General features: G+C 40.1%; 1 protein-coding gene across 3 annotated transcripts in view; it reads left to right on the forward strand.

Annotated features, from left to right (window-relative positions):
* Positions 1–23,705, forward strand: part of cdh4 (cadherin 4, type 1, R-cadherin (retinal)) — a 341,227-nt gene that overhangs the window by 182,402 nt on the left and 135,120 nt on the right. The window lies entirely within an intron of this gene.

The following is a 23,705-nucleotide window of genomic DNA, read 5'->3' on the forward strand; positions in this document are numbered from 1 at the left end:
CCAGCCCCGAATCAGAGCAGACACAGACGCTAACAAGATTAATTGCTATGACAGAGCGCCCCCTTGTGGACAAACACCAGAACTAACATCTAAACGCCACTAACAATTAATTGTGGACCTTTTTTATCGCATTTAATATTATCGTATATCGTCCCATCCCTAATTATGAGCGATTAAAACATTTATAACTGAATGTTTAATGTTTAATATTTGGTGTTTACGACATACTGAAAGGTCTAAGCAAACCCATAATATCTCCATGGAGACGAGCAGGTGGAGATGTGTTTAGAAATTCAACGACTTAACTTTTGCTTTCAAATTCACACTTTGGAAATCCCACACGAGATGAAGACGCAGGGTGTAAACACGCAGGTCACCTTGTCTGTAACACCTTTTATATTAAGAATCTTCTGCTGATTAAAGTTAGTTTGGCTAAGTTTGTTTTTCTGCACATCGAGTCTGAACTGTTAAACGGTGTTAACTAATTAAAATGTTCTGAATAGGCTTATGTTACACCTGCTGCATGACTTTTCCTCAAAGACTTTTGTGTCTTTTGATGAGCAAACTACAATCCTGCGTCTCTCTGATTGAGCAGAGCGTGGAACTTTGAGCTTATAAAAAATCACCATATGGGTCTGGAGTTTTGTAGAGATTCAGCCAATATTAATTCAGATTTTTCAGAGCCAATACTTACACCGAGTCCAACAACCAGATCAAAAAATACCAGTAAAAAGAGAGAGGTAAGGCCTTAAATGTAACATAGAACCTCACAACAGCTGAGATACAGGAGATATAGTGAGTTCACCATTTGAACATTCATTTATTTTGAAATATTCTTGCCTAACAGTGCATTGTAGACACGTTTAATTCAATTTATTTTGTGATTAAGATGAGCTTGATGAATCCGTCTCTGCGCTGAAACACTCCTGGACAAACAGTACAATGCAAAAACTCATAATTACAATAACTGTGGCCTTAACCCTGTTTTTAACACTACATCAGTGTTAAAAACAGACAAAAATATTATTATTATGGTTATGTGCTTTAAATTAGAATTTTTAGGTATATGTACTTTACTTAAGCACATTTTACAGTGGATACTTTTTACTTTTACTTAACTACATCTGAGAGCAGTATCTGTACTTTCTACTCCACTACATTTTTGAACAGGACTGAAAAGTAAAAAATATTTTTCATATGATTTTAGGGGTTATTTTTACCATGTTCGTGGAAACATTTTGACTAAACATTTCGAGTTGAAGCTTCAGCTTTGAGTAAAACAAAAATAAACACACATAAATTCATCAGAAAAATTAAGAAACTGATTCACTGACCAAAATATGTGACGTTTTTAATCCATATCTGTGCAATTAACACTTAAACAAACTAACAACACTTGGGTGAAACACTTTTACTTTTTACTCTTGAAGTACATTTTTAAACAGGTACTTTAATACTTTTACTTAAGGCGAATTTGTAGGTATCTGTACTTTACTTAAATACATTTTACAGTGGATACTTTTTACTTTTACGTCACTACATTTGTGAGCAGTATCTCTACTTTCTACTCTACTTGGGCTTATTTTTACCATGTTCGTGGAAACATCCTGACTCAAGTTTTTGAGTTCAAGCTTCAGCTTTGAGAAAAACAAAAATAAATACACAAAATACATGAGAAAAATTAAGAAACTGATTCGTATCGCTACTGTTGACAAAAATATGTGACATTTTTAATCCATATCTGTGCATTTAACAAACTAACAACACTTGGGGGAAACACTTTTTTGAACAGGTACTTTAATACTTTTACTTAAGTGGAATTTTTAGGTATCTGCACTTTACTTAAGTCAGTATTACAGTGGATACTTTTTACGTTTATGTCACTACATTTGAGAGCAGTATCTGTACTTTCTACCCTACTCATGTACTTTTCCTTAAGCAGATGTTTTCATGTGATACTTTTACTTTTCCTTGAGTTACTGTTACTTTTCCTTAAGATACAAACCCCACACTTCATCCACCTTTGCCCGTATATTTGCTTTGTCTCCAGTAAAAGTCAAACTACTGCATAAAACAGGCAATATTCGATTTTTTTATCATTACGTAAGCGCTAAAACGAACTGGGTAACTACTTTAAACAACAAACTTATCACGTCAGGTAGTTAGTCCCTCTGGAGCTTAAGCCAAATCCTCCAACACATTAGAACTCCGTCTTCCACATCGACTGCCTTTATAGCCAATGCGCATTAGCCGATAACATGTATACTCCTTCTCCGCTGATAACCTAAACAGCCCGATTGTCCGTAGATTAATGACTTGTCTCCAGCTAATGTAGTTTTATCACAAGGTCAAGAGTGATGTACTATCAGTTAATGAGAAATACTAAATTGTGTGGGGAGAAGGTAAACACGAGGCAAGACACACTCATTTGACCTTTGCAAAGATCTCTCTGTTTTATTCGGGGCTGCGCTGAGTGGTCCGGCGGTGATAAGAATAATGGTTTCGGCGCCGTGGCCCGGGGAGAGAGACCTCCCATTTGCTCCTGGTAGATAGCGGAGCCTCGGGACGGTCCAACCTCTCCGATGCCGCTGTCTATATTCTTCCGCCGCGGACAATGAGGCGCTCTCCAGGGACGGGCGTGTGGGCTGGCATTAAGGGCCGATCGCCACTCCATGATAATAGCTGTCACTAAATGGGAAAGAGTCAAATAGATTCACCGACAGAAAGATATTTTGCCAACTGAAGAGGAAAAAATGTGTGCTGTCATTGTTGCAGTTAGGAAACACGTCAAAAAATCTAATAAAAACTATGATAACTGTTATGGAAATCTTTACTTACACTGTTTTATGTTATTTGTGCTATATATATCGTATTTTCCGGAGTATAAGTCGCTCTGGAGTATAAGTCACGCCAGCCAAAAATGCATAATAATGAAGTCATTTAATGTGGCCCGTGACAAGGTAAATTTAAATGAATGACTGTCAGTTTATCAGGAAATACACAGACATATTTTTGCAAATTTGAGATGAACCATTTTGCTGATGGAGAAATTGAGTTTGACACCCCTGAGCTACATGAAGCATAGACAGAACTGAACACGTGTCTGGTTTGTTAACGTAAGATATTAACAGTTAATCAGATAAATAAAGCAGAAAAAACAACAAGTTTACTCTGGATCTCACTGCAAATCACTAAATCCATCAGACTCAGGGCATTTTTGTTCAGTCTTTTCTCAGATGCCTTTTAAATTACTGTAAATTCTTTTCTTTTTGTTAATAAAGAAGCATTTTACGGAGCTAAATTATTCCCTGATTGTGGGAAAGATGGACTGGTTTGGGCAGAGTTGTGTTTTAGTTTTAGGTTTTCCTCGACTGTTAGTGCGACAATAACGAAGATGTGAAGTTGTATATTTGAATAATTTTGCATATAAGTTGCATCTGAGTATAAGTCGCACCCCGGGACAAACTATGAGAAAAAGTGACACTTATAGTCCAGAAAATATGGTATATACTTTCCGTTTGACCTGCAGATCCAGTAAACCGTCCTCTGTCGTCCACCGTCTGATGCTCATTAGACCAAATGTTTATCCTACGTCCCAAGAAGTGTTTTCCTTGTGCTGATTTAACGGGTCTAAACTGGTTTTCTGGTTCGTGTACTTCTTATCTGTGTTTTATAAATATGGTTTATGAATAACGACACAGCTTAGACAAGACGACGCTCTGTCCTAAACTCAAACTCTGTGATTCAAAACCTACTTTTTAGTTGTTTGCTTGTAGAAACTCAAACACAACTCAGTGGAACAACATGTAGCGCAGGAAAAGAAGCTATTTTTTTGTTAGGAAACACGATCCTTCCCTAAACACGAACGAGAGAGGCCTGAGACATGATCCCTCACAGATCTCAGACCCAAAGCAAACAAAAAGAACAATAGTAGAGCCATTAAAGGTTGAATAGCGTTGATAAAGGCTGATCTGGAGACAACAGCTGTTTAGTTTCAGCGTCGTTAGCAGTTAGCTCCTCGTTTCAGACAGATATAAGGCAGTTTCCAGCCGTAATCTGACCAGAACTGAAGACGAGCAGCGGAACGTCTTCACTCCTACAACGATTTGTCCATTTCACAGATTCAAACTCCGTCTTTTGCGATGTGCAGCGTAGTTTTATAGCAATTAAGCAGATTTTCAGACGTTCAAGAAGTGCTTTTACTGGTATTTAATTATAATCTGTGACACGTAGAGTATTATTTTACATTTTAAATCAGTATATTGCTTTAAATTGAGTTGTTTTTTCATAGTTTGTCAAGTTGATTAGAGTTGTAGCGGATTAAAACCTGCTGGGCCACATAAGCCGCCGATTGATTCACTGTGAAACTATGAATCTATCGAGATCACGGAAATATTTAATTTCCATAGTTAGATATGAAAAATTTGACAACTCTTTTTAACACAGTGTGAAATACTCATTGATATTTTAATGAGAACTGTGTGAAATGTCGTTTTTTTCGTTCACTTTTGCTGTTGTTCACGTGAATGAATGTAACTTTCCATTTGAAGTCGCTCCGATCCCAGTGTGAGTGCACGGATATGAACGTGTACGTGCTGTTCGTCGTTGCTCTAAATACACTTAGAGCCGTGAATGGTCCCCCTCATTACCCGTGTGATCAGGACATTTACGCGGTGTTACGGGGAGCAGCGGGGGATGCCGATCTCGCTGCTGAAAAACGCGAGGTGCAAATGTATTAGCCGTGTTTGCTATTGATTTTTTTCCAGAATAGGCGAGGGTGACTTCAAAGCTGGTCACTGGCTGCAGAATCCTGTGATTACGGCTTGTGCTGAAAGAGACGCTCGCACTTTTAATGTAAACAACTGTGCTTTTTATAAGGGAGTGTAAAATGTGTGATAAATACATTGAGTCTGCAGGGGCAAGGTGCAGAGATACTTTTCACTTGATTTAGTGATGGAAGCTTTGTTTTTTTAGGTGAAGCTTACACATTACGGCTGTTTTCCATGGTGTAATTATTGACGTATTAGCTTAGACTTAGAACAGAGGTGTCAAACTCATTTTCACCGAGGGTCACATCAACAAAATGGCCACCATCAAGAGCCAGATGTAACTGTGCGGCAGGATAAATTTCACTAAATCTAAACAAATGTCATGTAAAATAAATGTAGCTACTTTTAAACTTGTTAAATAACTGTTCAAGTTGCAGATATTATGTGTCTGTGTAACTCCGTGTAACTGTGTCTTTTAATTATTGGACTATTTGTTGTTTTTCTTGAAGGCTAACTTTTTCATACTTAGCTCCGTGTTTGGTGTCAAAATGTCGACGTAGATTGTACCAACCCCGCCTCATAACACAAAAAACATACAGATTTTCTCCTTAAAGCACAAACTTGTATTCACGTTTAGCACCTTTCTTGAAACTGCCTTCCACAACGACAATTTTCCTTTTCCTGAACAATGTGGGATGATTATTTGCAAATATTTCTGTGTCACTTGTTGGGAAAATCTCATTCGTTCATTGTCGATGCACACGTTGAAGCAGTATAGACTTATTTTAAAATGACAGTCAAGCCTTAATTTACCTTCTCGTGGGCCACATAAAACGACGTGGCGGGCCGCATTTGGCCCCCGGGCCTTTAGTTTGACACATTAGATGGACGTTGAATATTAGGCTCTGTACCTTACCTTTTTTTAGGAACAGTCTACTGCATTTTTCTATTTGTTGCACTAGACTTGTTTCTTCTTTTTTTATCTCCCAAAAAAACGTCTCTGCTGCTCGTTCATGTGCCATCAAGCGAATGTAAACAGCATCACACTTACCACATACATAAACAATATTTTATTTCATCATATAAATAATTATTTTTACGTGGCTTATTTATTTGTTTATAAATCTTTATTTCAGTTTTGTGGCACTGGCCGTAAATGTAATGGATTTTTTTAGGACCTAAGCAGAAGGCATTGATTCATTCTCTGCTTTGCCTTCCGGTGAAATGCTTATCGCTGGAGAAACAATTATGTTTCTAATGACAACATCCACAGTTGGCTCACACAGATCTGTCCCCACGGAGCACGGCTCACTGTGGCCTTCTGCGGGAGTGACTCCGCAGAGACTCGCCGCTAAGCGTTAGAATAACTCTGAATGACAAATATGAATCGTTTTTGTATTTCTGTGAAATGAGGAACTTTTTTTTTGGCCAGGCAGTGTTTGTCCAGTGAATATGAAGCAATAATCAACATTTAATCATCTCATAGTCCCTCATGTCTAAGATGTCTGTGTAATCCCTCAGTCGTCCAGGTCTAATCCACAGCAAAAGACGAAGTTTAAATCTGTCAACTGGACAAATCGTTGCCCAGTTGACAGATTTAAACTTCGTCTTTTCCTCATAGTTAAGAGTTTGTCCAAAAAACACAGTCACATTTACAATACAAATGTTTATAGACTTAAAGTAAATTGTCAAAATGCTAAAAATATACTTCAGGACTCTGGAAAACCACATTGTCCTCGACTATCTCCGCTTCGTGGGTCAATAGACTGATGACCCTGACCTATCGCTGTCCCTATACTGATGTTGAGACAGGATTAGTGTAAAATGAACAGCGGCAGTGGATAATGAAGGTGATGTGTCTTAAGTCGAAAGCATTGACTTTAGCGGACATGATCTGGGCTGAGAGGGAGGGCATCTGGACTGATAAGAGCTGTAATTTGGGTTGTCGTAACCACCTTTATCTTAGATTGAGTATCCAGTGTTTGTTTAAGCATTGTCAGAAATCCGGGGGCGCTTTTTCAATCCAACAATGCAAACCAAATGTTTTAACACGAGATAAAACAAGACAGCAGCTCCCAGAGATCTGTGCTTTTCTACATCAAACTTCTTCCATAAACGCACTAAACAAGAGCGCTAAGTTTATACCGACATGACTCTTTGAAGATTATGCACAATTCAGTCAAAAAACACAGAAACAGCCAACTGAATAAAGTTGCAAATTGGACAGAAACTTGCAGTGCAATCTTTCAAAGGTACAGGAGTATTGATATTTCTGAACTCCACTGCTTCATTTACAGTCCTTTCACATCTGCTCAATATTTGAACCTGGACCAAGACATATACAACCACGTTTTAGCTCAAATATCATCTGATTATCGGACCATCACTCATCAAAACTCACTCCTTTTCTCGCCTAAATGAAAGATTTTTACAGCCAAGAAAACACAAATCGCCCCAGTCATCTTATTGACACAGTTTGACGCAGTTTACCCCCAAAAATTAAAAAATACTCATTGCAATAACGCTGAGGGTAACAATATAGACAGTGGTCCCTCCTTTATCGCGAGGGTTATGTTTAAAAAATAACCTACAACAGGCGAAATCTGCGAAGTATCAGCTTTATTTTTTACAGTTATTCTACATGTTTTTGTCTGTAAAACCCCTCACCACACACTTTATACACTTTTCTCACACAGGCATTAACATTTTCTCACATTTCTCTCTTGTTTAAACACAAAGTTCAAACCTTCGTAGGCGTCTTTGTCGGTGCAGAACGTTTCATCGACATTGTGGGTTTTGTCGGGGAGAAAACAAATTGCAAACGTACAGCACTTCAGAGTCACACTGTGATCCAACGTTTATGTAAATTTGTCTGAACACATTCTGTACTGTACAGGAGACACGGCACGGAGGAGACTGATGGACAATGGTCTACAGTCCAACAGCCAATCAGGACGCAGGACACAATGCACGTTCAAAAAACATGCAAAATTGAGCTAACAAATTCCATGAAACAGCAAGATTGCGAAAGGTGAACCGCGATATAGTGAGGGACAACTGTATTACATTAGATTTAGTCACAGACGTCACTTCAACTGTTAGGTTAAAATGCTAAGAGGATTTGTCTCTAAACGTTAAAAAGCCCAAGAACTAATCATTTTTGACCCATTATGATACTTAATATTCACCAAACTACAAGAATAATAAGAATGACATTATTTTAGTGAAAGTGCTACAGTTCTCTGAGTCTCAAGTCTTCCATTTCTCATTTACTGTAGCACTTGTCAAATAGCCTTTGCAGAGGAAGCATCTACGACTAAGTAATAAGTTGCAGAAAAGCAGCTTTGATCTCATAAATGTAATGGTGCCGGTCTACACACTCATTCCCTTAAATGAGTCCATCAGGCATAGCCAAATGTTTGGTTTCTCTCTAAGTGTATATATTTGTAATGCTAATTAAGGCAATTGTGCAGAATCAAATCAAGATGCTGAACACAGCCACTAAAACAATCACCAGAAAAGGCTGCAAACATTTTTATGCTAATACCATGAGTAAGGGGAAAAGAGAGAGAGAAATATGAATAATATGGATAAGCAATGGTTTGGTGAAGGGGAGGGGCTGCAGGAGGCTCGCCGTCTGAGATAAAATGAGAGGATAAAAGGAATGGGGAAGAAAATTAAAAGCTGATTACCTTCCGAGAGAGTCTGGACTTCCTCTGAGGACAGGGAGGAGAAGCCTGCTTTGAGTCTTTTAGTATTTATTAAGGCCCTTCTCTGGGGTAATCATGGCCCGCTAAAAATAACCAGCTAAGAGGTGGTGCACTTGTAAACAGTGGCCCAAGCACTTATGTGGAGTAACTGCAATTTATCCAGCCGTTCCACGCATTAAAGACATACAAGTACTCAATCATTCACTTATTTCATCTCTCATCAGTCCATCTCTGAAAGGTTTTGAAATCTGCCGTGATGCATCTTTTGACCCGTGTCTGTGCGACCAACAGCAATATAATTCCACAGCTGAATTTCTCATGTCTTTTTACATGATTATAAATGCTTAGTTAAAGTATTTGGACACCAGGTTCTTCCTTTGTGGGACAGGTTGAACTGGACTTGCTCTTCTCTCTGATAATGGATTTTCATAGGTGTCTTTATCCGCTCCAGTAGAAGTCAAAGAGATTTCCCAGAAGCAGCTTCCGTCCCCTGCTCTTTGGCCCTAGTTTGCTCACATTCCCCCTTTGTCACATGGCACAGCTGAGGTCCCACTCCTGCGCTCTGAGCTATGTCGAATGATTATATTGTAGTGGGAGATAACAGACAGTGTGTAGCCTTGAGGCATTCTCTTCGCTTCGCCTCCTTAAAAAAGATATTGCTGTGATAAAGCGCAGCTTCTTCGCTGCTTGCACTAAATCGAAGGGGAAGCCTTGAAGGCAAGGTCTGTTGAGTAGAAGCTAGATGAAAGAAATAAAAGATATGTTTGTACACTCTTTCAAAAGAAACATTTCTCATTAGCATAAGTCTCGAAGAAGAGCCACCAGCTCAAATTTTTTTTTTGCTTTTGTTCAGCGCCTTGATGCGCGTTTTCTACAGCGGATGCATCGATGCGAAGCCAGATTTCACCGACTTGCAGTGCCCTGAAATTAACGTGTAGATTGTGATGAGATAGTTGGATAAAAAGACTTAGCCAGAAACTCAAGAATCGCTGCAGCTCATTAAAGTGAACAACAGATCAAAGTGACAGAGCTAAAGCATTAAACAATGCTTTTTTAAGGCTTCGTGGTTAAATCATTGGGAGAGTGGAGGCTGAGTATTCAGAGGAAGGTGAGGTGAGAAATAAACTGACAAAAACGTCTGTCCTGGCAGGTGGCATTTGGAAATGAAAAAGCACATTGATTTTTATCCAAACCCGGCGTCACGTGACTCGGTGTTCTATTTTTAATGGTAATAAAAAGCAGGTCCAAAGTTCTGTTGTAAGTCAGACGTTACAAAGCACTTTTTACTGATATGAAGTTATTTATCTGAAGCTTAATAAAATCAATATCGCACAGCATCAGGGACATGGCCTTTTCTCACACTTCTCCAGTCCTTTCACTCTGTTTCTTGCATTTTTAAAACATCTTCATCATGATTTCAAACGTGTGGTGCAAACTCCAGTCCTGTCTCTAGTCCTCACATCTACCTCTGTCATGTAGTGTATAACTATATTATTGTTCATAAAACTCATATAAAATAACTTTGTCCTTACTCTGTTGTATGTCTAAACACAGTGGAGCCCCCTAGCTGCAGTAATGTGCAGTGACACTGCACAGGGACAGAGGGGAGCAGCCTGTGGGCTGCATGCTGCTGTATTAATCACCCTGACACACACTGCACTGCGCTCTGTGACCTGCTCTTTTAATTGCATCTGCTCTACTCTGCTCCTGCTCTTGCTCTTTATCTGGGCCCCTTCCCCTCCCTCATTCCTCTAGTCTACTCCGGCAAGTGCCACGAGAGGCCCCTAATGCACAGATCAGCCCCCGGACATGAGGAGGACTCTATAGAGCATGATCTGCTTTATGGACAAAAATATGTATTATACAGAAAAGAGTAAATATGGACAGTACATTCAGTGTTTGATTTAGTCACACACTTCATGGACATAACTGCAGCAGCTGTACAGGTGCAAACATATTGATCCTAACATGTTGATTATTGTGATAATATGTGGTTTGTTGAAATGCAGTGCCAACCTTTTTTCAGCGCCCACAATGTAACATATGTGGCAGTGTGAAATGTGCGTTAACACCCTCAGAGTTTGAAGGTAGTAGGCTCCTCGGTAACAGCTGTAAATGACACGGAGGAGCAGTGCGATGGCGTGGCGGGTGGCTGTGTGGGCGTACTCCTCACATGTGCCTGTGTCTACAATGTGACATGGCTCCATTGAAGCCCAAAGTGCAACAGCAGAAGATAACAACCGGGTGGTGTTTTGTCAGTAAAAAAAATAACGAACATACAAATGTATTCTGACAGCCCACGCTCACCTATGGGTGCAGTGTCACCCAAAGCCCATTTATGCATCAACTGTTATTGCTTCATATGCAAAGAGCTCCCACACTTTACCTCTGCAGAGATCTTTTTTTTTTTTTTTTTGCCAATCTCACGCCCAAGTAGCACATGCAGCGACAAACACTCCAATCGCAGCGGTCTGCCTTTGTGCGAGCGAGCTGTCACCAGGAACTGTGTGGGCTTTTGTTCAAGCACCAGGTCTGTGGAGGCAAAGAAATCCATTTCCAACAGCAGCGAAAAAAACGTCTTTTGAGGAAAGTCGCATTATACCTGCCGTGGTAAAAACAGCGGCATGTAAATTGAATTAGTTAGGAGGTTTCCTGTGGGTTGCACTGGGCTGGGTTTCAAAATCGGTTTGTAAGATGGGGTGCCATGGGTTGGAGTAGTATTTTGAGCTGTAATAAATCACTTCATTACGAAATCGCGTTTACATCTACACCAATCTAGCTGCACTGATGTGGTTACCCTGCCACCCACTGCGAGGTGTAAACTTTCTGCTGCCTTGTGGGTGGGTGGAATGAATATGGGTAGTTTTTAAGCAAAACAAAATGCCTACACCAAGATAAACTGTACACCTACCTGCTATGTAAATGACTGAGTATATTGTGAGTATTATGAGGAGATGAGGTGTTCAAACTGTGAGATTAGCTTGTCGACACCTTCAAGAGACTTTATTGACAGAACAGAAACGTAATACTCTTGCAGCGCACCCCATGGATCCTTGGATATTTTGGTTTGTCTGGAAAATGTACTTTTGCGTCCTTTGATTCACCCCATATTTTAAGAAATCCTGTTGCTTTTAGGCTCCTCAGTGCGGCTGCTCTGCATTGAAAGCCTAAAAACCCCCCTCTATCTTGACTTATCCCTTTACAACAGGTGCACACGCCTCAGCACACTCAGGTAGCAGGATTCTGTGCTGTCTTTTCAGTTTGTTTTTGGATTGCCTTATCAAAGCGCACCTTAATGGACGGGAACATACTGTGTGTTCCATGCTTTTACCCGCATTCATTTACTGTTTCGCAGCCCGACTGTCTATCATGGCATCGGCCTGGCAAAAGTACTGTTATTTGCAAATTGAGTGGGTGGCGTTGATTTTCCTGTTGGCTTGAGGAAGCAGTGGGGTACCGGAGAGAATGTTTACTAAGCACCGTGCCACCGCTGCCACGATGAAAGTAAATGTCCTTCTAAACAACTATGCGTTTAATCACCCCCCCCCCCCCGCTAAATACAGTACAATCAAAATTTTGCAGTAACGCTTCTTCTTCCACTCCTCACATGTTCTGTTCTCTTTCATTATTAGTTTTACCCCCGCAGAGCCTCCACAGTCTGCGTTTAAGTCACCGTTCTACACTTTAGCAGTAGCAATTAGCCGCAATCTCTTCCAGTATCTTCGCAACTGAGAGGAACAACAGCTGCAGCGCACGGTAATCCATATTGTTTCATATCGTGTCCATGGAAAACCGGGAAATAATAACTAATAAATGAGCGTCACAGCTTTGCCACCGTGTCCCAACTTTTTTTAGCTAACATATTCGAAGCGGAGGGCCATAAAACGGTGGTCAGTACTTTGATTTATACTTTTGACGCCGCCACCGCACATTTTAATAAAGCTTGGAACGTTAATTTTGGGTCTTTTTCACAACAAAATGTGATATTATTGAGGGTATAATGGTAGAAATACATACATTGCTGAAAAAACGTCTGTATGATCAATTGGGCCGGTTCTGCAGAAGGTCTGAGGGCCGCATTTGGCCCCGGGACCATAGTTTGGACACGCCTGGCTATTTTAAGATGGAAATTCGTGTATAGGCCAACAAAAAGTGCACATTTTAACAGAATCCATGAAGAAAAAAGCAGTTGTTATGTTTTAATTCTTCACTTACCTTATGCATTTGGGATTCTTAACTATCCACCGTGATTTGCTAAGACAGTAATAGCAACGAGCATGCTAACGTGCACTTCCTGATTATGTTTTTTAGATGCAGACAGTACGCAGCTGACGTAGTTTGACCTCAACAGCCACTTATACAATATATCTGTGATGAGGACAGACAAATTTAGCTCAAATACATGGGAAAAACTGACACAGGAATTCTTTTTTATATATGATTTATTTAGAGATTGGGGGGAAGCTGGCCCGAAGTGGTCAAAGTAGGAGGCAGACTAAGGAAAATTCCCAATTAATAAAATGTGTTACAGCTCACCATGGTAATGGGTGGAAAAAATAAAACATATTTACCAAAAATAGCTGTGCTCAACATAAGCAAAATGCAACAGAAGTTAAGAAACAGAGGAAACACTCTAAATATACCCCGCTACACTGATGATCTATCTGTCAGGTCTCTCTCAAATCCCTTAACTAAATAGTGTTCACTTAAAACACATGTGTCAAACTCAAGGCCCATGTGCCAAATGTGGCCCTCTATATCATTTTATGTGGCCCTCGACAGGGTAAATTAAAAGGTATGATGGTCTTAAAATGTCAGCTCAGTTACACAGACATATTTTTACGTCTAGGAAAATGCATATGTAATATTTGTAACTTGAATAACTAATAAATACAGAAATACTTGATTAACAAGTTTAAAAAGTAGTTAGTTATTTTACGTCGGGCCCTTTGCTGATGTGGCCCTTGGTGAAAATGTGTTTGACGCCCTCGACTTAAAACATTGAAACAAAATACATAGGACATTAACACAAAAGAAACAAACAAACATAAACCAGTTCTCCCCCTCCTCATGGTCCGGCCCACGACCACACCCAAGGCTTTAAACAGGGCCGACATAAGCCACACCCCCTCTGTGTCTGGACCATGTGTAGACTCAGGTAAGAACGGATGCATGTGTTAAACTGAATTAAATACATTTAACCAAATTAAATATCTTTAAACTAACAAGCGTGTGTGGTGATTACATTAAAGTTAAACTAAATGAAAAACAAAACAAACCCGGGATGTTTCTTTTTAGGCCCACTTTGTCACAGATTTTCCAGATTATATAGAAAGGTGTAGTATCCAGGGCTAATATGAGAGATTAACAGTTAAAAATGTATAAACACACAGCCAACAGATGGTCAAAAACGAAAAGTGTCTTCCCAATCGTCTCCAGAAAACCCCAAACAGGTAAAGGAACTCTAACTTTCTTTCCCGAAACCGTCCCTCCGCGTCAACGCCGTGTCTCTCCGTTCTCATTCTTAACTCGTTGCGTTTACTCAGCGTCCCGATTCCTAAGCCGTGCATGTTTTGGCTGCAGTTGCGGCACGTTTCAGTGGGAGGGTTAAGCCGGTGGAGGTGTGGAAGATGGATGAGGACAGCAGCAGAGTTAGCGCAGTAGAAGAAGAGAAGGCGTGACAGTGGAGACAGCCGTGACACAGAGACGGGCAGGAGACGGCGGGGGACAGGTGTGGGCGGATTCACCCGAACCAGTCACAGCGACGCAACTGCCATCCACATTATGTACAGCAAACAGACCATTAGCGCTTGGAAGGATGGAGGTATTTTTAGCGTTTCGCCTCGAGTCAAATTTCAGAATCGCTTAAATTTCACACCTTTGTACGTTAAACTTTTCGTCTTTTTCCCCCCAAAGTTTTCCAGGTCCGACGCAGAATAAGACTTATGACGTTTCCCCGAGACGCTCACAACTTTGTGAACTTTTCAATTGATGAAACTATAAAGCACAATGTATCCTTGAGATGGGAATTTCAAATTACTACAAAGTATGGAAGAAGTCTAATTAAAGATGTTAATCTCTCTTTTCTATTAAGCCCTGTCTCTGGTGCATCCCGTACGCAGCAATAAATGCTACGAGTCCATGGCTTTAGCATCTGTGGTTTGTAATGTCAGCTGAATTTACTTGCTCATTAGCGCTGGAAAAGGCAACAAGGCATATACCAAGGAATATTCGGGGCAATAATAAGTATTTTCTTTTTCATTTCCATCCATACATGCACTGAAATCGCTCTATACACTAGCCGTTTATTACTGACCACATTTCAATAAAAACAAGACGATATAAGAAGCAGAGAAAAGAGCAGAGTATGCATAAACGTGTCTTTGATTTACAGCGAGTATATTTAAACCAGCTTACTGTATTGCAGCGTTATACCCAGAGAAGCGTGGGCACATTGTGAAAATACGTGTCTTTTTGTGTATTTGTACAAATGTCTGTGTGGGTGGGGTGTATTCATCACATTGTTGAGTCTGAAATCTGTGTACAACGTCAGATCATGGGGAGTATTTGCTTTGTCAGTCCCAAGATCAGATTTCTATAAGATAAATCCTTAAATATTACATAAAAATTTGGTTAACGATTTAAGTTTACGTAAGTACAGTATTTTCCGGAGTATAAGTCGCTCTGGAGTATAAGTCGCACCAGCCAAAAAATGCATAATAATGAAGAAAAAAACATATAAAGTATATTTTGTATCTTTATAGTATTTTTAGAAAGTACTAGTAAGCACTGTATACAATTTAAACTTGTTTATGATGAGTTTAAGCTGTACTTTTACATATAAACACCAAAACACACCAAATCGTCAGCTAAGTCACTCTCTAACTTCTCCTTTCTGATCATTAGTTGAGTAATACTAAAGTCCTACAGCTCTAAATACACCCAACTTGTATTAATTGTACTTTTCAAACCACTTTTCCACTAGTATTATCACATTATTTTGAAGTACAGTATTTTCCGGACTATAAGTCGCTCTGGAGTATAAGTCGCACCTGCCAAAAAATGCAAAATAATGAAGGAAAACACTTATATAAGTCGCTTTTTTGGGGAAATCTATTTTACAAAATCCAAGAGGAAGGACAGACATTTTATCTTTAAAGTCAAGTTATAATAAAAATAATAAAATGTGGAACAACAGGCTGAATATCAGTACATCACGCTGACGTAACACATTTATATTTATTCAGCTCCATGAAGCACAGACAGAACTGAACACGTGTCTGGTTTGTTAACGTAAGATATTAACAGTTAATCAGATAAATAAAGCAGAAAAAACAAGTTTACTCTGGATCTCAGTCCAAATCACTAAATCCATCAGACTCTGCAGAATAACATTTTCTTTTTTAGGGGACGTTTTTGTTCAGTGTTTCTCAGATGTCTTTTAAATTACCGTGATATTGAAATTTAAATGTTCAGCGGTACAGGAGGAGTAGAATAATGTCACATATAAGTCACGTATGAGTATAAGTCGCACCCTCGGACAAACTATGAACAAAAGTGACACTTATAATCCGGAAAATACGGTATTAATCATGATTAAGCTGATTCATTTGCAGAAAAAGCGCCTTTAAGGTTAAGGTTACACAGTTTTTACTTCTGCACTTCACGGTACATGTATAAAAGTGTACTTCTTTATCTTTACTTAGTCAACAATCACTTTATTTAGTCATTTGGGCCTGGTGCGCCCACTGAGTTTGTTACCATGGACACTGTGGGAACTAAAAGAGACAGATAATCTACCTCTTTCTTTTGGTAAACCTTTAATAACAACTGACGTCTTCTGTAAAACTTTTATGAAAAAACATGGTGCAAAACTGTGATTGCTGACCACTGAATATCACAAAAACAGATCATTACGTGCAGGATTATCTGATTTGTGGAAGTAAGCAACCAACGAACAATCTTCATCTGTCTCGATCAATTTTCCCTCATTTCTTTTTCGTTCTCAGCCTGGGAAAACCGCTAAAACATTCACATTCTAACGTTGTATTTCCAGTCTTACCACATCCGTTACAACTCTGTCTCCTCGTGTGCACCGTGGGGAGTGTCCAAAAACAGGAACCCGACCAAAGCCCCTGTCCACGCGAGTGTGTCCGGCCGGCGGTGCGCAGTCACGGCTGCTTGAGCGGCTCTGTTTTAGCCTCTTCTGCTGTGCGCTCCATTGGACAGCGTGTTCTCACTCTCTCAAACCAGTTCAGGGAGAAGCACTCGGGCAGAATGGCACTAGCCTCAGCCGCCTGCCAAACACTGTTGTGGATGGAAGCGTTCACTAAAATATATACACGCTCCACTCTGGTACACACACCGGGGAATGAGCCGTTCACTCTCACATGTTTTTCAATAGGCCGATGGAAGCTGTGCTGTCAACACGAAACCAGGAGCCAGGAAGCATCGGTGGTGAACTTAGACAAACTTTTATGTCCCAGATGTTGCTTTTAAACTAGCAAAGGGTAGCGATGTACTCACAGAAAAGCGTTCGGAGGCAGGATCGGTTACAAGGATTGAATTGAAATAAATAGCTGCAGAAAAAGGGCAGGTTTTGTACGAGGAGAGATTGTTGTGAATGTGTCGCAACGGGAAATAACCATGTAAAAAGATGCTAGGAAATACTACTACCCTTAATTTAGAAATATAAAATGAAACAGTTATCAAGCACAGTGGTTCCTCGTTTATCGCAAGGGGTTACGTTCTAAAAATAACCCGCAATAGGCGAAATCTGCAATGTTTTTTGCTGTAAAACCCCTCACCACACACTTTATACACTTTTCTCACACAAGCGTTAACATTTTCTCCCATTTCTCTCTTGTTTAAACTCTCTCAAAGTTCAAACCTGTACACATTCACAAACACACACAAACGTTTGTCTGCGTTTGGGCAAGGCATTTTCAGCCAACCTGCTGCCAAACTCATATAAATCCTGAAAGTTTAAATAAAATAATTAGCCATCGAATACAAATTTTGGTCAACCGTGACACTATCGACCAGTTAATCGACTAACTGTGTGATTGGCGGTGGCAGGAGGGACAAAAATGTGCGTAATAATAGCCACATCTCATCTCATTTATTTAAAAATGTGGCTAAAAATGTGGCTACAGAAAGAAGATGATGGTATACAAGGACTCTACCACCTACAGATTCTTAAACACATTTTTAAAATCCTTTATTTAACCGGGATAATCCCACCGAGGTTTGAAATCTGGCACGAGAACGGACCATATTGTACATCGTGGTAGAGGAAAGAGGAGAACCCAGAGGAAACACAGACACGGAGCAAACAAAAAGTGGAAAAAAACATTGTATCCATGTGCCACATAATCTCCGTCTCTGGCATCTGTCATTTTACACGCTGTTCAAAATGGAAACTTTTCCGCGGCCCGCTGACAAACACTGCAGAAGTCTGGCTCGTGGTGGGAGCTGGCTGCACATGCCTGACTACTTACGCTAATGTCCTTGGTTTAGTGTTTGATTTTGTCATTGGATCGGACCATCTGCGAGCACCGTGGCAGCAAACAACACTCAACGGCTAATGGATATGAAATGTTACGGAAAACGGAGATTCACGCTAATTTGCTTAGTCTTTTTGGTGACATTTTTACGTGATAAAAACGTGATTACGACGTACAAAGGAAGCGCGGCAACTCAAAGTCCGAGAGAACACTACGGCAGAACTTATAAGTAAAGTAAAGGAACGATTTGTGTTAATAGTTGTAATGTTTTATCCCTTTTTCATATATTTCACTTAATATGTATCTTGAGTTTGCATCGGGGGGATGTTACCATATCTGTTCATCTGAGTGTGGCTGGCTTATCACGCCACATCCCCGGATCCTTTATCGTAATCTTGACTTTTAATGCAGTTTCTCTCGGCTGCTTTCATCTGTGACATGAATGTGTTATAAAGACAGGATCTGAAATGAATAGCGAAACATTTATGAAAAACTACAGTGGTCAAGGTCCTGCGTGCTTGTGAGATGGCGATGGGGCGGTCGGGAGCACAATGCTGCAGTGACTTTATACTTCCCGCCCACAGTCGGAAAGAGAATGTATGTGCTGTGTGCAAAGCTTAGGGAAAAATACATCTTTTAGTGCAGCCTTAAATTGGATGTGCGCTTTGGGGCGTGGACGAAACGGACCAGAGGACAGTGGTGGACAGAGGATACAAGAGATCTGTTATTTTACTGTTATTTTAGCTCTGTATTTATAAGAAATAAATTGACGTTAAACCCAAATTGTTTGCAAAAAATGTTGGTAAATGGTGATGTTTTTATGCAGTGGTCCCTCGTTTATCGCACGGGTTACTTCTCAGATTTATTTTTTACAATTATTCTATACGTTTTGCAGCTGTGAAACCCCTCACCACACACTTTATACACTTTTCTCGCACAGGCGTTAACATTTTCTCACATTTTTCTCCTCCCGAGACCTGGTGTCCTCATCTGTGGACAACACATTTTGGGTTGTTTAGGCCACAGTGCAAATTTTTAGAAGAACAGCAACAAGAACATGTGAACAATTTAGAATATTTATAAGAGTTTAGAATATTTTTTATATTTTATTATTATTATTATTATTATTATTATTATTATTATTAATATTATTATTATTATTATTATTATTATATTTTAAATAGTTTTTTTTTTTTTACTTTTTAAATTTTACTTACCTTTTTTAATTATTTAATTTTATTAAAGCTCAGGTCTCAGGAGGTTAAACACTCTCAAAGTTTGTAATTGTGAAGGAAGTGATCACAGACCAGGCAGAGAGTTGAAAGAAGTTTATCTGATCAGATGAAGGAAGTTACAGACAGCAGCACATGCGTTATATTTCAAGGGAGTTTTTCCAGTACTTATAGCCCGAGAAAGGTACTATCTATAGAAGGATGGTCCTATAAAAATTTGAAAACTAATTTTACATACTGTCTCTACAAGGTCATAAATGAATATGCCGTTAACTGTTTACGGGGAGGTAGAATATGTCACTAAAAAGATGCTGCAGTCACTGAAAAGATGTATAATACGGCTTCTGTTCAACCTGAAGAACGAAGTCGTAGGTTCGAGTGTGACGTCTTAAAATAAACATTTGTCACATTCTTACTGAGAAACAAGTTCATCTCAATGTTTGTAACACGCAGTACTCAAAACAAGGCTTAAAAGTAAAACAAATTAAACAAAAATCACGCTTTCACTCTCAAAGTTCAAACCTTCGTAGGCGCCTTTGCCGGTGCAGAACGTTTCATCGACATTGTGGGTTTTGTTGGACTGCGATCCAACACACGGCATGGAGGAGACTGATGGACAATGATCTACAGTCCCTTAGCCAATCAGGACGCAGAACACAACGCATGCTCATACAACGTTGTCAAGAAAACTCTGTTCTCGACTCAGCTGTTTCCCCCCAAAAACTTAGGACAAGCGTTAGACTTTTCTTCTACTCTGATCAGAGGGGAGCGAGCACGCAGAAAAAGCTGCGCAAACTGCTTCCATGATGCCTTTTGTGGACCTTCTCCAACGCCCCTTTTCACAGCAGCCTTTTATTAACATCATGACTCAACTCAGCAGTTTTTCCATCATGCTAATCAGTAGAACAACACTCTATCCCCCCCCCCCCCCACACTGACATGATCTTTCTTATGTTTCAGTTCAGGTTACACAGCTTTTGACCTTTCACCCACACCATCGTTTCTTGTTTCTCAATTTAATTACTTTTCAACTTAGTTTTCCATCACACCCTGTTAGTCTCGTACACACAGTATAAGCATACAGTTCATTAATGATAAAAATATAAGCATAATTTTATTCACAGCTGTAAAAAAAACATGTAAAATTGCACCAAAAAAACTGCGAAAAACAGCAAAAGTTGAACCGCGATATAGTGAGCGTCAACTGTATAGCGCTTTACATCAAGGAACCACTCACACATTCATACAGACACCGGGACTGAGATGGGTATCTTGCCCAAGGACACAACGACAGTATTCATTTGTGAGAGCTGGAATCGCGCCGCCAAACTGTGGGTCAGCGGATCAAACTGCTTTACCAGTGATGTTTATATCGAGCGTAGGATTCAAACCGCCAACATTTGGATCAGTGTGCGAATGCTCTACCAACTGAGCCGCTGTCAGTTTTCACCTTATTACATAAAAAAATTAGTATACAGTTTTTTCCAGTCGATTTTCTATATTGTTACCTTTGTGGGGTGCAGAAATTGCAATATTTTGTGACGAAGTTTAACTGAAATAAGGCACAATTTCTATTTCTATTTTCATGCTTTTAGTTTCGTTACTTTCAAACCCTCCTCCAGCTCTTATAAGTCCGTGTGAAGTCCGCATCTTTTTATTCCAAAAAAGCTGAATGAATATATGCATTAGAAAAACACACACTCATGACGTGCTTAGACTCTCTTTTGTTCCGGGTAAGTCCCTAAACCCCACGTCCGACACCACGCCACAAGAGACCTGTCTAACTGACAACAATTAGCCCTCTCCATTCAAGGTAATTGAAGTAATTTACATAATACAAGGCTGCCGTCACTATTCATCTGCAGGACAATCGGAGCAGGTCTAAGCGTACTTCCACAACCCGAGACAAAACCAGCCGAGCCTTGACAAACGATCCCAGGCGTCTCGTAACAATAACGCACCCAGAGCTGGCGTCACTCATAAAGATGTCCTCCGTCGGGCCGTACGTTTCTTTGTAAATTAAAATATGAATCACTTTTGCCATTGTAAACAGATGCACACATTGTCAGAGGTGTGTTTACCGCCCATCCCATTACACACAATTACTCCCAAGGTTGAAAACAAACATCCCCATTTTGGCGGCGCTAAGATATAGTGACAGATTTGTTGTTTGGGCGCCGCTTTCGTCTGGGAGCGTTTGGCGATAAATTAAATAGATAGCTTGATTAAAGAAAGCTTGCTTGACAGTTTTTTTTTTTCCTTTTTTGACAAGTGTCGCTGCCATTGCCCATAGCAGCCCGATCTGCTCTTTTGGTGATTTATAGCATCAGTTTGTCTCGTTATTAGCATGTGTTAGATAAGATCAGACATGCACATGCGTTTCAGAAGTGCACGGGTGACGGGTGTGGCGTTGTACGAGCGGCAATCGGTTATTCATTGCGTTGCATCATGTTGGAAATCATTTGATTGTTATGCTTTGGAGTGTTGATTACATTTGGGGGTTTTATAAATGCTCTTGTCTGTGGCTCTGTTGGTACCCACTTCATCGGGCGTAATGGAACGCTCGCGTCGGCTGTCAGCAGATTCACCCGCGGCGCACTCGACTCAGCAGTCAATACGTTCTGTATCTGCGAGCGCTCTGCTTACACGCCGCACGCTCACATGTCTGCGGTTAACGGCGTCTCCCACCTGCTCTTGTCGTCCTCACGCTGCAATATCCAAGTGCAAAGTCTCGTTTCATTCGCGACAACAGCCGCGTTTGTATAGTAAAGTCATAACCGTCATGTAAGATTCTGCGTTTCAAACCTAATATTTACAGTAAATGCGTTTCTTTACTGGTTTTTATAAAAAATTTAAACAAGGAGACGTGGAAAAATGGGCTGTACCATGTCACGTCATGATGGTTCAGGTTCAAACGCAGCTGTGCAAACACATCGGTTTATTTCAGTGATGCATGTGTCGTCTCTAAAACCTTCAACTCAGGCTAGAAATCTAGAGGCAATAATGGACTCAGACTTGAACTTTAACAGCCACATCAAATCAATAACATCTGCTGCTTTTTACCACCTAAAAAACATTGCAAAAATCAAAGGTATACTGTCAAAGTCAGACTTAGAGAGACTTATCCATGCATTTGTGTCCAGTAGGTTAGACTACTGTAACGGCCTGCTCACTGGCCTCTCCAAACGAGCCTTAACACAGCTACAGTACATCCAGAACACTGCTGCTCAGGTCCTGAGTAGAACCAGGAAGTATGAGCACATAAGTCCTGTGTTCAGGTCTCTGCACTGGCTTCCTATAGCTCAAAGGATAGACGTTAAAGCAGCTCTGCTTGTGTATAAGTCTCTCCATGGCCTAGGTCCAAAGTACATCTCCGATATGTTAGTGTCATATGAACCATCTCGCAATTTGAGGACCTCAGCGACCGGCCTCCTGCTGGTGCCCAGAATCAGGACTAAACATGGGGAATCAGCGTTTCAGTTTTATGCAGCTAAGACTTGGAACAGTCTTCCTGAAGATGTGAGACAGGCCTTTACTTTGACAATGTTTAAATCCAGACTCAAAACAGTTCTGTTTAGCTGTGCATACGACTGAAAGGTTTTTATTCTGCACTCTTCTCTTTTAATGGTAAATTTATGATGATTATTTGTGATTATTTATGTTTTGATTTGTGTGATTTTAATGTCTTTCTTATTCTGTAAAGCACTTTGAATTACCTTGTGTACGAATTGTGCTATACAAATAAACTTGCCTTGCCTATAATATTGAATAAAATTGCTCTACTCTCACCAGGACCGGTGTTAGTTTTCAGAGGGCCCTAAGCTGAATTTGTCTCTAGGGCCCCCTCCTGACTCAGCTATTTGTAATTCACATTTGACAACATTCTGACTCTGCTCTCATCACTTTGACCAGTTGTTTTTGTGTTTATTTGACCAACATCAGACTGAAAACATCCAGAACGTCACAACTACCACAGACACAAAAACAGAACACAAACATATAAGGGAAGGGGGGGTCAAGATTTTTGAAATTTTAGGCATTGTTTCTTTGTTTTTTGGTGGATTTTAATGTGTTCCAGTTGTGACAGTGGGCTTATATTTACATTATAATCTGGTGTAAACACAGAGCTGCCCTCACCTCTGCCCGACTCAAAAACAAACGCAGCAGCAGATATTTTCCTCTTATAGATATAAAACAAATGTAATCGTCTGAGAGGGATATTTAGGCTGCTGTAAACACACAAGCCCAATAAAACATGATGTATTATATTATTTTCAGTTAATGTATGAGCTCTTGGGGGGGCCCCTGCTGGCGTCAGGGCCCTAAGCAGCTGCTCAGTTTGTTTATAGGCTGGAAAGGCCCTGACTCTCACCTCACTTTAACAATTTAGTGCTTCTTCCATTGAATTTACAGAAATCCACAGTGTTTTTTCCTCATTAGCGGCCATATTTGTTTTGATACAGGCTAATCCACCTGATTCAACAGTGA

The sequence above is a fragment of the Periophthalmus magnuspinnatus genome, chromosome 5 (assembly GCF_009829125.3).
Source record: "Periophthalmus magnuspinnatus isolate fPerMag1 chromosome 5, fPerMag1.2.pri, whole genome shotgun sequence".
In the NCBI taxonomy this organism is placed as follows: domain Eukaryota; kingdom Metazoa; phylum Chordata; class Actinopteri; order Gobiiformes; family Gobiidae; genus Periophthalmus; species Periophthalmus magnuspinnatus.